The following is a 14,133-nucleotide window of genomic DNA, read 5'->3' as shown; positions in this document are numbered from 1 at the left end:
CTGAGCCACACAGGCAGCTCTATCACACACTTTTGAATGAGAAAATTTAGTCCCAAAGTTTATGAAATGATTTCCTGATTGCTTAAAAAGAAAAAGTAGAGAGGGGCGCCTGGGGGGCTCCGTCGGTTGAGTGACCAACTTTAGCTCAGGTCATGATCTTTGGGTTTGTGGGTTCGAGCCCCGTGTCGGGCTCTGTGCTGACAGCTCGGAGCCTGGAAACTGCTTCGGATTCTGTGTCTCCCTCTCCCTCTGCCCCTCCCCCACTCGCACCCTGTCTCTCTCCCTCTCTCTCTCTCTCTCTCAAAATAAGTAAACGTTAAAAAAAACTTTTAAGAAAAGGAAAGAAAAAGTAGAGAAACGTCGATTATAACTGGGTCCCAGCTGAATTCATCCTGGGTTTGCTCATAAGGAGATCTCGCTCGAAGAACAGAACTTGGTTCTGGGATCAAAGACCAGCCAACAAATTACATCTTTTCAGTTACAGTGGCATCGTCTCTGTCTATGAATCCTTCACAAATGCGTGTTTCTTCGTCAACTACTCTCCCAAGTGCATCAGATAAGTGGACTTCTCTGTTTCACTTTTAAAATAACAAACCGGGCTGCCCTTGACTGCCATCAAATGCACCCTCCTCAGCCTGGACACACCCTTCTGCATTCAGCAGGATTCAGTAAAACAGGCAGACGTCCTGGGGCAGCCACTGGTCAGCAGCTGTTTGGCTTTTGGTCTTAGAAATCCGTCCCGAGAAATTAAGGGCCATCGCTCCAGGTCACACGTCGTCGCAGGGAGCTGTTCGCATGCTCCCCTATCAGGATCTTGCCCTGTCACACCTTGCCCCAGAAGTTTCTCTTCTGCCCCTAGGAAAGACATTTAGGAAGCTGGTCACATCTGTCCCCTTGGCTGGTGGCGTGGGAGAGCTCCTTCTCCCCAGTTCTGTCCGGGGAAGTTGAACAGCCTGTGCTTGGTGCCCATTCTTGATGACGTTGTTGGCTGTGGGCACTGCTTAGATTAGAAGCCTGGTAGAGGTTAGGGTTTGCGGGCGCGTGGAATTGACGCTGTTACCATCTGCAAAACACACAAATTCAAAAACATGCAGTGACTGTCCTAAAAACCCGTAGGACACACCTTTCCACCCCCTCGCCGGTATATCTTGTTCGTCACTGCTTTTCGGAGCGGAAAATCCACCGGCTCCCCAGCACCGGGACCGTCCGTCCCCTGCAGAGACCGACTGTTGGTCAAGGGTTCACCGCCGAAAGGGGAAAAGACCTCTTGATAACCCCGATGGGCTCGTGCGTCGCCAACAGAAGTTTGACAACATTTAAACAATCACAGAGGGAGCCGGAGTCTGCCAACAAAAGTTGGAAAAGTTGCGAAACTGGCCCGGTGGAAAGTTTTGAAACCTATAGAGGCTCAATCAGACTCCATTGTGGATTTTGCTCAACAAATGTCCTGACTGTAAAAGTGACGTGAAATAGAAATCTGAGCCTGCGCACAAATTCGAGTTTTGTATTGTTCTTTTCTTTGCATTCACGTGTTATTGAGATTGAGGCCCCAGCAAATACTGGGTAATATAATATAATATAATATTGTAATATAATATAATACCTGCGCCCCTTTGGGGAGGGTAATCAGGGTGTTGCTTCAAGTACTCATTTTTGTAATACAAATACTTTACGGCTGATGAGTATTTCAGCTTTCATCCATCACTGGGATAGCAGAATAAATCTGGCAATCAGATCTGCTGGAGAGAGGGAGATGTGGTGTGCAGAAAGGCAGGAGCAGAGAGAGAAGAGGGGGATCCTTGCCTCCAGAGACTTCCCACTTGGGCGTCTTCAGACCAAAACCCCTTTCCTGCCCTTCCTTCTTTTCTATTTTCTCCCTTTTTAAAGCTTTAGTATTTCTTGCCTTGTATTAACTTTTTTTAACACCTCTTTTTTGAGTCCCCTTGTGGTCCCTAGAGGAGGAGGGGGGAGGAGGGTAGGGGGGGGACACCTGTGTCCTCTCCTGGAAATGTACCCATACAACAGGGTCCTCAGAAAACCTGGCGAAAACGGAACATCAAGCTAAACCCAAATGCAGAATAAAGGGAAGAAGGGGGGTGTTTGGGCAGAAAGCCAGAGTTCCATCATTTGAGCGATTTGAGAAGGAAAGCATGAGCCACCCGCCCTCCCTGCCCTCTGGTAACCCTCCTGCCCCAGCTTCCCTCCACTGGAAGGGAAGCTTCCCTCCACAGGAGGGGCCTTCATAGGAGGGGCCGCAGCAAGGGTACCTGCCCCAGGGTCTCGTGTAGCCCTCAGAGACGCCAGGCAGGGCTTCAGGAAACTTCCAGAGACCATGGGGAATGCCGAGGTGCCTGGGTGGCTCAGTCAGTTAAGCACCTGACTTGATTTCGGCTCAGGTTGTGATCTCACGGTTCCTGGGTTCTGGCCCCGAGCCCGGCTCTGCACTGACAGTGTGGGGCCCGATGGTGATTCCCTCTCTCTCTTTCTCTCTCTCTCTCTGCCCCTCCCTCCTCCAAAATAAATAAACATTAAAAAAAAAGAATGTGGCCGCTGAGGGGGTGCGCCCGGGTGTCTCAGTCAGTTGAGCGTCCAACTTTGGCTCAGGTTGTGATCTCACAGTTGGTGAGTTCGAGCCCCGCATCAGGCTTGGGGCAGTCAGCCTGTCAGCTCGGAGCCTGCTCCAGATCCTCTCTCCAACTCTCTCTCTGCTCCTCCCCGTCCCCCCCCCCCCCATGCTCTCTCTGTCTCAAAAATAATAAAGAAAAGGTTTTTTTTTTTTTTTTTTTTTTTTTTAAATTTTTTTTTCAACGTTTTTTATTTATTTTTGGGACAGAGAGAGACAGAGCATGAACGGGGGAGGGGCAGAGAGAGAGGGAGACACAGAATCGGAAACAGGCTCCAGGCTCCGAGCCATCAGCCCAGAGCCTGACGCGGGGCTCGAACTCACGGACCGCGAGATCGTGACCTGGCTGAAGTCGGACGCTTAACCGACTGCGCCACCCAGGCGCCCCAAGAAAAGGTTTTTTTAAAAAAAGAAAAAAAGAAGACGTGGGGAATGTTGCCTTGCATAGGTGGTACTTCTCTCTTCCTGCCCTCCTCTCCCCTCCTCCTTCCCCTGCCTCCTCCCTTCCCTCCTCCTGCCCTCCCCCTCCCTCCCGCCCCCACCCAGGGCAGGTCCAGTAATGAAGATTCAGTGGAAACAGATCTTCTATGACTCTGTGCATTGTCTTTCACCACGAATCACAGTACTGGAAAGCTAGACAGCAGCGTAGGGATCACCTTGACCAACCTCCCTCTTTTTACACCTGCATCCCCCCGCCCCAGCCCCACGTAAAAGAGAAGAACAAAAAAATAAAATGACAGACTATTTAGGACTGAATTTAACTCGTCTTCCTGCCAGCGGCTCTCACAATCCCGCGCTGTAGGCACAAATGGCTGAACCAGGACTTGGCTAATGGTGGAGACAATTAGCATTTGTTACTTGTTTTAACGAGCCAAGTGGATAATTGTTTCTGGCCAGAGCCACCGGGGACGCGACCAGTTGTCTGCGTTCCTAATTTCTGGGCTCAAGCTCTTCCGGGGTGGCAAGCCTGGAATTGATGAGGTGTCCCGTCCGCCCAAACCCTCCGGGGACACCAGACCTGAGACCCGCGGTCGCCCCCGCTTCCTTTTCGTGGTGACCCACTGGGTGCTCCAGCTCCCAGGGGCGGGGCCTGTGGCGCAGGTGCTCGGGGAGCACTCTTCCCCCCCCACCCCCCCCCAGGTCCAGCTCCGCTCACACTGCGGGTCCTCAAGCCAGGCCCGCTCCCGGCACCTCTCCGGGGCCAGAGGCCTGAGTCCTGAGTCTCTCTTGCTCGTCTGCATTCAGAGTAAGATGTTCGATGGCATTTTCTCGGAGCCTCTGGAGCTGTCTGACACCCAGAGTGTAGACTGAATTCAGTTCTTGGGTCTCTGCGCGGGGGGTGGGGAGTGCGGCCCCCACTATGGATTTGAAGAGGCGGGCAGCCGCACTGGCCGTCCTGGGGAAGTCCTTACTGCCAGCACGCCGATGTTTCTGGATAAAGTGTGGTAAACATCATACATTCTGTGTTGGTCTCTGTTGAGAAAACTGGGAGGGTTCAGAACGTGCCTCCCCCCAAAAAGGATGACATTTTGGCATGTGGATTATTTTGAGGCCAAGGCGGGGGGGAGAACCAGAAGGCACAAGAAAAGCTCTTTACCTCCCCCGAACTCCCTAAAATAAAGTCTGTACTTACCCTTTTGCAGAGGAAATTTACATTTGTAGAGGAAGAGAGCTCCCAGCCGGCATCTTTCACGGCAGAGGCCCTCCCTTGCACAACAAGGCCGCTGGGATTTACCAGCTATTTGCACTTCCTTCCCTCGCCCACCCCTTAATTTCCCTCCTTCCACGCCCACCCCCCCACCCCCCGCACCAAGCCCGAGCCCCCTCCCTTTCCTGCCTTCAGGATGGTGTGTAAATCTCCGCCAGCGGAGAGTCACCTTGGGTCCCCTATTTTTGTGAGCCCCGGTGGGCACATACATAATTAAAGCTGGGGGGCTTTCCCCCTATTAAACCGTCTTATGGCAACTTAATTCTCAGACCAGCCTCCCCTGCAGTTTCCGGGAAGCCAAAAATGCCCAGTCCTTCTTATTAAGTAAGAAGTCGGATTATTCATTTAGGCCAAACACTGAGAAAAGATTTGCTACGAACCACGTCAAACTCCTGAACTGTTTTTAAAAGGTCGGCTGGAGGATAGAGGAGTCAGGCGGGTGCACACGCGCGTGTGAGAACGAGGAACCGGGATTTCGGGTGCACAGGGGCTCCGCCGTTTGCCCGTGTAGCTACATCTGCCCTCGTGACTTCATCCGGTTCCCCTTTCCTTCTCGACCGTAGCCTGGAAGCGATGGAGAAACAAGAAGGGAGGCTCACGGCAGCGTTTGTGATTAGTTTCCAACCCTCTGCACTTTTCCGGCACACCCGTCTCCTAGAGATAGTGGAAACGAGACCAAGGGGTCAGGGAGGGACAAACTTTTGGAAACGACTCTTACCCCGACGGGTACGTTGCTGCAGTGTCTTCCTGAACTCTCCAGGACCCCTTGGATGCAGGTGTTAACATTCTCTTTTTAGAGGTGCGGGATCTGAGGATCAGAGAGGTTAAGTCATCTGTCCGAGGTCACACAGCTAGTAGGTAGTTGATACAGGATTTGAATCGATGCAGGTGGATGCCTTTAGAGACAAGCAGGCCTCCGCCTACCCCCAAGCGGTGACCCGATGTCAGAGGGACGGACCTTCTGGTCCTTCTACCACTCTCTCCACCTCTGAGGGGCTCCCCTCTCAGGCTCTCTGCCGTTTAAGTGCCCGGGGGTCTGCGGGAGCTTCTTTTCTCCAGCTGGGTGAGCCCTCTAGTCGCACCAAGCATTTCTCGGGTTTCGCAACTTGACTAACAGGTTTGAGGGTGGAATCGGGAGCCCACAAGCCACAGCTCTTTCCTCCTCCACCCCACCCCGGGAACCCCCGCGCCCCCCGCCCCATCCTGCTCCTCGAAACCCATCCGCCAGTCTCCGGATCCAGGCACTTTGTCCACACTGGAGACGAGAACGTTCCAGATCTTCCCTTGCTGGGCTCCCAAGCAGCCTCACCAGAGTAAAAACTGTCCTGTCCTCGAGAAAAGCAACTAATGGGCTATCTGTCCAAACTGGCAAGGGCGCGGTCATCTACACCCTGCGGCAATAAGGCGCTGACCCGACTTGCCCTTCCCGGGACCGGCTGATCCGACCGGAAGTCAGGGAGCGATTGGCTTGGTGGAGAAAAGCAGGGTGCACTGTTGGAGACACTGGCATTAAAATGTTTTTGTCGTTTATCTGAAAATCAAATTCGGCTGGGTATCCTATATTTTATCTAGCAGCCCTAAGACAAAGACGTAAGGAGGATAGTTCAATTTCATGGAGGTATTTTTCAGGGAGGGTAGACTTAGAAACTCAGAATTTGACTGTGTTGCATTGCATAGCTGCCGGGAGGGAAACCGTTCCTCCAATCTTTTTAATTCATCTTCCGTGAATCCACCACTCCAAAAGTCTTAAAAATATGGCCGAGGGGCACCTGGGTGGCCCGGTCAGTTAAGAGACTGACTCTTGATCTTGGCTCAGGTCATGATCTCACGGTTCGTGGGATCGAGCCCCAAATTAGGCTCTGTGCTGACTGTGCAGAACCTACTTGGGATTCTCTCTCTCTCTCTCTGTCTCTCTCTCTCTGTCTCTCTCCTCCTCCCCTGCTTGCTCTCTCTTTCTCTCTCTCAAAAATAAATAAATAAACATTAAAAAAATATATATGGCTGAAAGGGTTGCACTGATTGGAAACATTGCTATCACAATATCCCAGTGCGTTTTTAAGTAAGCTGGGGAAATTGCCTTTTCAAAACGCTGTTAGCATCAAGCAAAATGGGAAAAGAACTCAACACCCAGGAAATGCCCTGCACAGGCACAGAGGAGAAAAGGGGGGGAAAAACGAAACAGGGCAGTCTGCCCTAGAGCTCCCATCAACTTTTGGCATCCCACAAAGCAGACTCCCCGCCCCTCACCAGGCAAGCCTCACTTGCAGCCACATCCAGCTCCTGGTGAAAACACGGAAACAGACCAGGCCTGGGAATATAGACAGTATCCAAATGTTGAACGTGGCTGCACTCACCACACAAAGGAGGCTAACGCTTTGTCGACAAAATAGCCAGCATCTAATGCGTGGCAGTGATCGGCAAACTGGTGAATTTTACAAGCGCGTGTGCTGCTGTTTCCAATTTCCTGATGCCATTAAATGGTGCTGGCCGCACACAGCATGACCTTCCCTCGCATTTCCTTTGGCTTCCGAAGCTAATGGTTTTTCCCATTAGGTTTATAAAAGTAACACACGCTCATTTACTGAAAATACAGAATGTTCAAAAAAAAAAAAAAAAAATGGGAGGGCGCCTGGCTGGCTCCCTTGGTGGAGTGTGCAACTCTTGATCTCGGGGCTGTGAGTTCGAGCCCCATGTTGGGTCGTAGAGATTACTTACAGTAAAATCTTTAAAGCAAAACAAAACAAAAAAGACTGTTCAAAAAAAAAAAAAAAAAACCTCCACGGAAACTAGCTTGGCAAATAGTATTATAATCCCGCTACTCTACACGCTTTTAACCTCAGATGCATTTCTTTCCAGTCTTTTTAAAATGCTACTTTGGGGGCTCCTGGGTGGCTCAGTCAGTTGAGCTTCTGACTTCGGCTCAGGTCACGATCTCGCGGTCTGTGAGTTCGAGCCCCGCGTCGGCCTCTGTGCTGACGGCTCAGAGCCTGGAGCCTGCTTCGGATTCTGTGTCTCCCTCTCTCTCTGACCCTCCCCCGTTCATGCTCTGTCTCTCTCTGTCTCAAAAATAAATAAACATTTAAAAAAATAAATAAATAAAATAAAATAAAATAAAATGCTACTTTGTACAGTGTGTGCATTATGGTGTTCTGCTTTTTTTTCTTTTTTGCACGTTGTTTGGCACTCTTTTTATTTTATTTTTATTTTATTCTTTAATGTTTATTTATTTCTGGGAGACAGAGACAGAGCACAAGCGGGAGAGGAGCAGAGAGAGAGGGAGACACAAAATCCAAAGCAGGCTCCAGGCTCCGAGCTGTCAGCACAGAGCCTGACACGGGGCCCAAACCCACGAACCGTGAGATCATGACCTGAGCTGAAGTCAGACGCTTAACTGACTGAGCCACCCAGGAGCCCCATTTTTATTTTATTTTAGAGAAAGAATGCACACATGAGCAGGGGAGAGGGCCAGAGGGAGAGACAGAGAGAAGATCAAGAAGGCTGTATGCTCACCACGGAGACTGACGTGGGGCTCGATCCCAAGACCTGAGCCAAAATCAAGAGTCGGACACTCAACTGACTGAGCCACCCAGGCGCCCCCTAGAACTCTTTTTTAAACATCATTTAAAACAGCAACAGCATACTGGAAATAAAGTTAATGGTGAGATTAGCCAAGAAACGTGTAACAAATTGTTAAAAATAAGACGACATGCCCCAAACAGAGTCGCTTATGCTAAGCCCCACATCACGAAACTGAAATTTGACTTAAGCCTCACATCGCCACACCGAGACCTAGTTAAGGTTTCGACGCTCCCAGAAATAGAATCTTAAACCAATCCATCAGGAATCGCCTGATCCGCCCAAGTCAGATAATCCACCGTCCGTCCTCTAACTGAAAGTGACCTCGGCGCTCCTTTCTGTCTGCGAGATGGGCTGCTGCCTGACTCATGGAGGGCTGAATAAAGCCAGTAAGATCTTTAAAATTTCTTAGTTGAATTGTGTTTCTTAACAGTCCTTTTAGGGAGGATCCATTTCCCCCCCAAATAAGCATGCATAGCTACGAAAGAAACTTCATCCAAGTTTTATTCTGATAACATCTTCCGCTGTAGGCTGACGTTGTCGTAAGCTCTTGAAGGGGTCAGTCTCATTTCCTACAGATTCCAAAACATACAAGAAAATGAACAGTTTTCCTTAGGTTTCTGGAAATGGGCAGTTCCACTTAGCTTCCTTGCCTAAAAAACTCAGAAAGCCACAAGCTTCTGTTCATGCACAAACATGTATAAATGTATAAATATGTTCGTAGGCCCCCCGGGTGGCCCAGTAGGTGAAACATCTGACTCTCGGTTTCGGCTCAGGTTGTGATCTCACGGTTCGTGGGTTCCAGCCCCGAGTCAGGCTCTGTGCTGACAGTGAGGGGCTGCTGGGGATTCTCTCTGTCTCTCTTTCTCTCTCTGCCCCTCCCCAACCCATGTTTACACATTCTCAAAAAAATTTTTAAAAATGTTCACAATAGTGTTCTTTACAATTTCAAAAGTATAAAATAAAAATCACTAAATGTTCAGCATGAAGGGGGTTGGCTAAGTAAATTACAGAACATGGGAACAATCCTTTCAGCAATGGAAAATTATTCAGCCATCAAAAGCAATGATTACAAAGAACATTGATTGACATTAACTTTTTTCTTTTTTTCCTTTTTCTTTTTTCTTCTTTTTTCCTTTTTCTTTCTTTTTCTTCTTTTTTTCTTCTTTTTTCCTTTTTCTTTCTTCTTCCTTTTCTTCTTTTTTTTTCTTCTTTTCTCCTTTTCCTTCTTCTTCTTCTTCTTCTTCTTCTTCTTCTTCTTCTTCTTCTTTTTGGCTCTATGCCCAACATGAAGCTTGAACTCACAGCTCTGAGGCCAAAAACAGGATGGTTGTTCTAGGGAGAGGCGCCGTTACCAATGTTAACTTTTTTTTTTTTTAACTAAACACCCAAGTGTATGTAAACAAGTATTTAGATTTTATACGCATACGAAGAGGGATTGGAACCAGGCGATGAGATGATGGGTGGTGTTCTCTTCTCCTTTCTTTGATTCTGCCTTGTCTAAATTGCCTTTCTTGTTTGTAGCAATCCTGTCTTTGTTGGTCTTCTCCCCTTACCTTCTGGTTGTGGGTCAGAGGGTTAAACTGCCAGACCCCTCGACGGGCACCCCAGCTTTCTCATTCTTTCCACACCAAGTACCCTACACGTGAGGGGGGATTTTGCCAATTGCAAAACATGATTTGTTCTCGGGCAAGCTCCTGAGGTCTGTTAGCATTAGGAAATTTGTTTGCACAGACCTGGCTGTTGCAGCTCCTAACGGTGACTCTTGCTAATAGGACGTGGAAAAGAAGGAAAGAGCACAAACAGTGCAGAATTAGAGAGATGAGCTCTGGACTCCACAGGTCCACCCAAGACGGACGGGGGGCGGGCACGGCCCCTCCACCAGCCATGCCCTTGGATGGAGAACTCTGGGGAGATGCCCTTCCTCGGGGGGACCCGCCCTCATTTCTTCCCTGTGCTTGCCACGTGGTTGCAAAGCATGCTGGGAGCTCACAAGGGGGTGACGGAGAATTGGGAGAAGCTGGAAAGAGTGAGGATCCCCGTGGGAGCGACTAAATGTGTTGGAGATCCAGGGAGGGTGAGTCAACAGCCCAAATTAATCCATCCAGAAAGAAAGCTGAGCCTGAACTGGATTTGAGTCACTGTTTTCGCCCCGGTGGGTTATTCTGCTCTTTGAGGCCCGGTCCAGAAGCCTGGTGTCGCTAAGTGGCCCTTTACAACATGGAACCGAAATGCAGATACGGGCTAGGAGGGTTGCCTGGGTGGCTCGGTGGGTTAAGCGCCTCACTTCAGCTCAGGTCCTGATCTTACAGTTCATGAGTTCGAGCCCCACATCGGGCTCTCTGCTGTCAGCACAGAGCCCGCTTCGGACCCTCTGTCCCCGTCCCCCCTACCCCCTCTCAAAAATAAACATTAAAAAAAAAGAGAGAGACTAGGAGAAAAAGGCACAGGTCTGGAATCAGAGCTCCGAGCGGATGGGCCAAAACCCTGGGTAGGGTATGGAGAGGGAGTGGGCTGTAGTAGAAGGATCCAGAGCATCGGAGCCTGCCGGAGAGGTGGGCGTTTGAATTTCAGTCCCCCCCAGCCACTGGCCCCACCGCAGCCTGCACGATGGCTCCCCTGCCCTGTCCGAAGGTTACACAGTCCCTTTGCTGGGACCTCAGCTACCCATGCCCCTGACGGGGGGCCGAGGCCGGGACTTGCTTTGCTGAAACCCTGAGAAAAAGCTTTCTTGCTCTTTCCGCTTTGCCCCGAGCACACCTCCGCCCCCAAATCAGCTACACCCTCAGAATCTGGTTTGTAGAAAACTGTGGCGCCACACCCAGCCCTCTGCCAACACAGTAACTTGTGTGAGAAAAGGAACTTTGTGGTTACAAGGGGCTGGCTTGGGTGTTACTTTGTCGCCAAAGACCAATCTGAAAAATGCTAAACCCTGAGACCAGTTTCTTAAACTGTCAAAGACCTGTTTCATGTGGTTCTTGGGGGAAGGGAACAGTGATGGGCAGAGTGGTGTTGGGCACACATTTGGCTGAGAGACACGGACAAATAGAGGGTGACGCTGTCCCCTGGACGTTGTGTTCTGGCCACCGAAAGAGAGGGCCAGTGGCCAGAGTTTAAACTGTTTCTGTATCGTTTTCCCCTGAGTTGTAATTTCTCTTTCTCTTCCTTGGAAAATATTGATCCAGAAATGAAACACTTAAAACACATGCATTTTTTTTTTTTTTTGATGTGTTGGACAAATGCAGTCTTCCTGTGGGAAAAGGCAGTCGCTGTGGTTGAAATGGCCTCTCTTTGCTCGCCTGAGTGTGACCTCTCTCGAGTGAGAGATTGCACAACACGTCCAGGCCTTGCACCCGGATTTATTTTTGTGCCAGCGGCCGAGCCAGGAAAACCTGCTTACGTTGCCTAGAGCTGTTTCTGCAAGAAGGCAACCGGGGCTCCCTTGCTTCTGTCAGGTGCAAGGCTGTGTCCCAGAGACCGAGCACTTGGCCTGCATCGTGTTCCGCTGCAGGTGCCCCCCTATCTGGCCCCTTCCTTGGGTGTAGGGGTAAGTCTTCCTTACCTCGGGCCAGGACTTGGGACCTTGCTTTAGGGCTGGACTCTCTCCGGAGAGGCATCGCTGCTGGAGTGTTCTTCTGATACCCGGGCCCTATCACAGTCTTCTGGGACCAAAATCTTTGCTGGCTCCCCATTGTCCGTAAATATCTCCACCTGCCTCCCTGGGTCTCGGGTGTGTGTGGGGGGAGGGGGAGAGGTTGCCCTCAATTACAGGGTGTTCCTGTCCCTAAGGAAATTCTGCCCACCCACTAGGAGCTGGACAGTCTCCTGCATTCCAGTCTCCACTCAACCTTTTCTAATCTCTAATGGTATGGAATCCCTCTCAACCACGACAACTGGCCCTCAACGTTCATTTTAATAAATTTTATTTCTCTTTATTTTAAAAAAAGTTGGGTTTTTTTTTAAGTTTATGGATGTATTTTGAGAGAGACAGAGACGGTGTGAGCCAGGGAGGGGCAGAGAGAGAATCCCAAGCAGGCTCCACACTGTCAGCACAGAGCCTGATGTGGGGCTCGAACCCACGAAGTTGTGAGATCATGACCTGAACTGGAAGAAAGAGTCAGACGCTTGACCGACTGAGCCACCCAGGCACGCCTCATTTTAATACGTTTTATAGTCATGGTCGAAAACTTGGAAATTAAAGAAAATTACGGAGAAAAACAGTAATACAGAAACAGAGCCGCTCCTCGGAAGGGAATTGCTGTTAACACGGGGTGTATTCTTCCCCTGCAGGTGGATAAGGACCAAACAGAATGATAATCCTTAGGGCTGGCAGAGAAGAGCGAAGTAAAAACTATCAGGCAGAGTGGTACATTGGAAGACAACAGGGAAATAAGAAATATCAAGCATTCAAAACTGAATATTGCCCATAGAACTTGGTGCAATGATTTTATACCTCAGAATTTATCCTCTGGAAATAATAGCAGAAATCTGCAAAAGTATTGCTTTGAGAGACCCCACTGCACCATTGTTTTCAGTTGCATAAAAAAAAATGGAAACAATGTAATGGTCCATCAGTTGGGAATTCATGTAAACAATTACGAAACATCCCTCCCATGAAATACTATGAAGTCAGTAGCAAGAAAACAAAGTGCAGTTGGGATATACAGCATGACCCAGATCGCGGTATTGTAATTTTTAAAAATGTGTCTTATTTTTACTTACCTAAGGTCAATTCCAAAGTCCTTTGTTTCGATTATTGACACAAACAAAATGTTTCATGTGCATAGAAATATTTTTTGGCAGGGGCGCCTGCCTGGCGCTGTTGGTTAAGCGTCCAACTTTGGCTCAAGTCATGATCTCATGGTTCACAGGTTCGAGCCCTGCATGGGGCTAGGCCTGCTTGGGCGCTTCTCTCTCCCCCGCCCCCCCGCCCTTCCCCCAACTTGCACTTCCCGTCTCTCTCAAAATAAATAAATAAACAAAAAAATGTTTTTGGGCATGTCAACGATTAATGGTGGTTCTCTCAGAGGAATGAAATTTAGAGACATCCTTTTTTGTGATCTGTACGTCCCTGTATTTTGTAATAATCAATAAAACACCACCGTCCCGTGCTAGAATAACAATAACAAAAATTCATGACTGGAACTGCCCGAGTGTGATAACTTACAGGGATTTCAAAGGCCTTAAATCAAAAAAGGAAAGCCTCTGCATACACAAAACTAGATATTTAAAATTGCACCCAGAAGTAAGCGTTAACTGGATAAGTTATAAACAAGGAAATCCACAACGATGCACAAATGAAGAAGCAGAATGAAGAAAAGCAATGAAATCCTAAAAAAAGAAAGAAAGAGAAAGAAAGAAAGAAAGAAAGAAAGAAAGAGAAAGTAAGAAAGAGAGGAAGAAAGAGAGGAAGAAAGAGAGGAAGAAAGAAAGAAAAGAAGAAAAAAAGAAAGGAGAAAGAAAGAAAAAAAGAAAGGAGAAAGAAAGAAAGAAAGAGAAAGAAAGAAAGAAAGAAAGAAAGAAAGAAAGAAAGAAAATTAAAGTAAGTAAAAAAAACAATGAAATCCTAAGCGGACCTCGTAAACCATGTATAAATGCCTCCTCGGGAACTCTGTGAATCGCATTGCTAGGCAGCAGAAGACCTGGAGTTGTGAAGGGGTCAATGCTGACCCTCTGGGGTCAGCTGCCCCTTCCCCGTACCCCCGTGCCCCCCTGCCCCCCTCCCCACCACACTTAGGGCACGTTCTTTGATGCATCGTTTCTACTTGGCTAAAGCAGTCACCCCCTTCTGGTCACCGCCCACCCCCCCCCCCCAATCATCGCTCGCTTGGACAAGAATTTGCATCAAGATACTGGAAAGGTAAACAGCAGCCCTGTGCTTGCCCCCACACAGATAACGGGAGGGAGTGGTGTGGACTTTCTCAAGAGGCCTTATCACTACCGGCCGGGCATTCGCACCGCGGGCCTCCCTCATCTGCAATCGCTCAAACGGTCAGTTCTCCAGCCACAGAGACTTCAAAGAACAGCGTCATCGGCCGAATCGACCTGGCACAGTGTCTACACCAGCTGGGAGCCTCAGCAGGGCCCGGGTTCGCTAATTTAAACCCGAAGTTAGTGCATGCACTTCCCAGTCCGTAAAAGAGACGTCATTTTCTCCCCGCGCCTCTGCGAGCTTTCAGACTCGTACTTTCTATGGTGGATGGTCTTTCAGTTGCTTCCTTAACGA

The 14,133-nt window shown here is 49.1% G+C and overlaps 1 long non-coding RNA gene across 4 annotated transcripts; it reads right to left on the bottom strand.

Moving 5' to 3' along the window:
• Positions 1–291: 291 nt before the first annotated feature.
• On the bottom strand, positions 292–5,505 carry LOC107179703. 4 transcript variants are annotated; one of them, XR_001510379.2, is made up of 4 exons: positions 5,050–5,505; positions 4,712–4,895; positions 1,604–1,736; positions 292–1,063 (listed from the first exon to the last, which is right to left on the bottom strand). It is a non-coding gene; the product is annotated as an uncharacterized LOC107179703 (long non-coding RNA). The 4 variants fall into 4 exon arrangements; XR_001510382.2 differs by lacking the exon at positions 1,604–1,736; XR_006221017.1 differs by lacking the exons at positions 292–1,063; positions 1,604–1,736 and adding an exon at positions 3,751–4,096.
• Positions 5,506–14,133: the final 8,628 nt, after the last annotated feature.

Source organism: Panthera tigris, chromosome C1 (genome assembly GCF_018350195.1).
Source record: "Panthera tigris isolate Pti1 chromosome C1, P.tigris_Pti1_mat1.1, whole genome shotgun sequence".
Lineage (NCBI taxonomy): Eukaryota > Metazoa > Chordata > Mammalia > Carnivora > Felidae > Panthera > Panthera tigris.
This window is presented reverse-complemented; position numbering and strand designations above follow the sequence as displayed.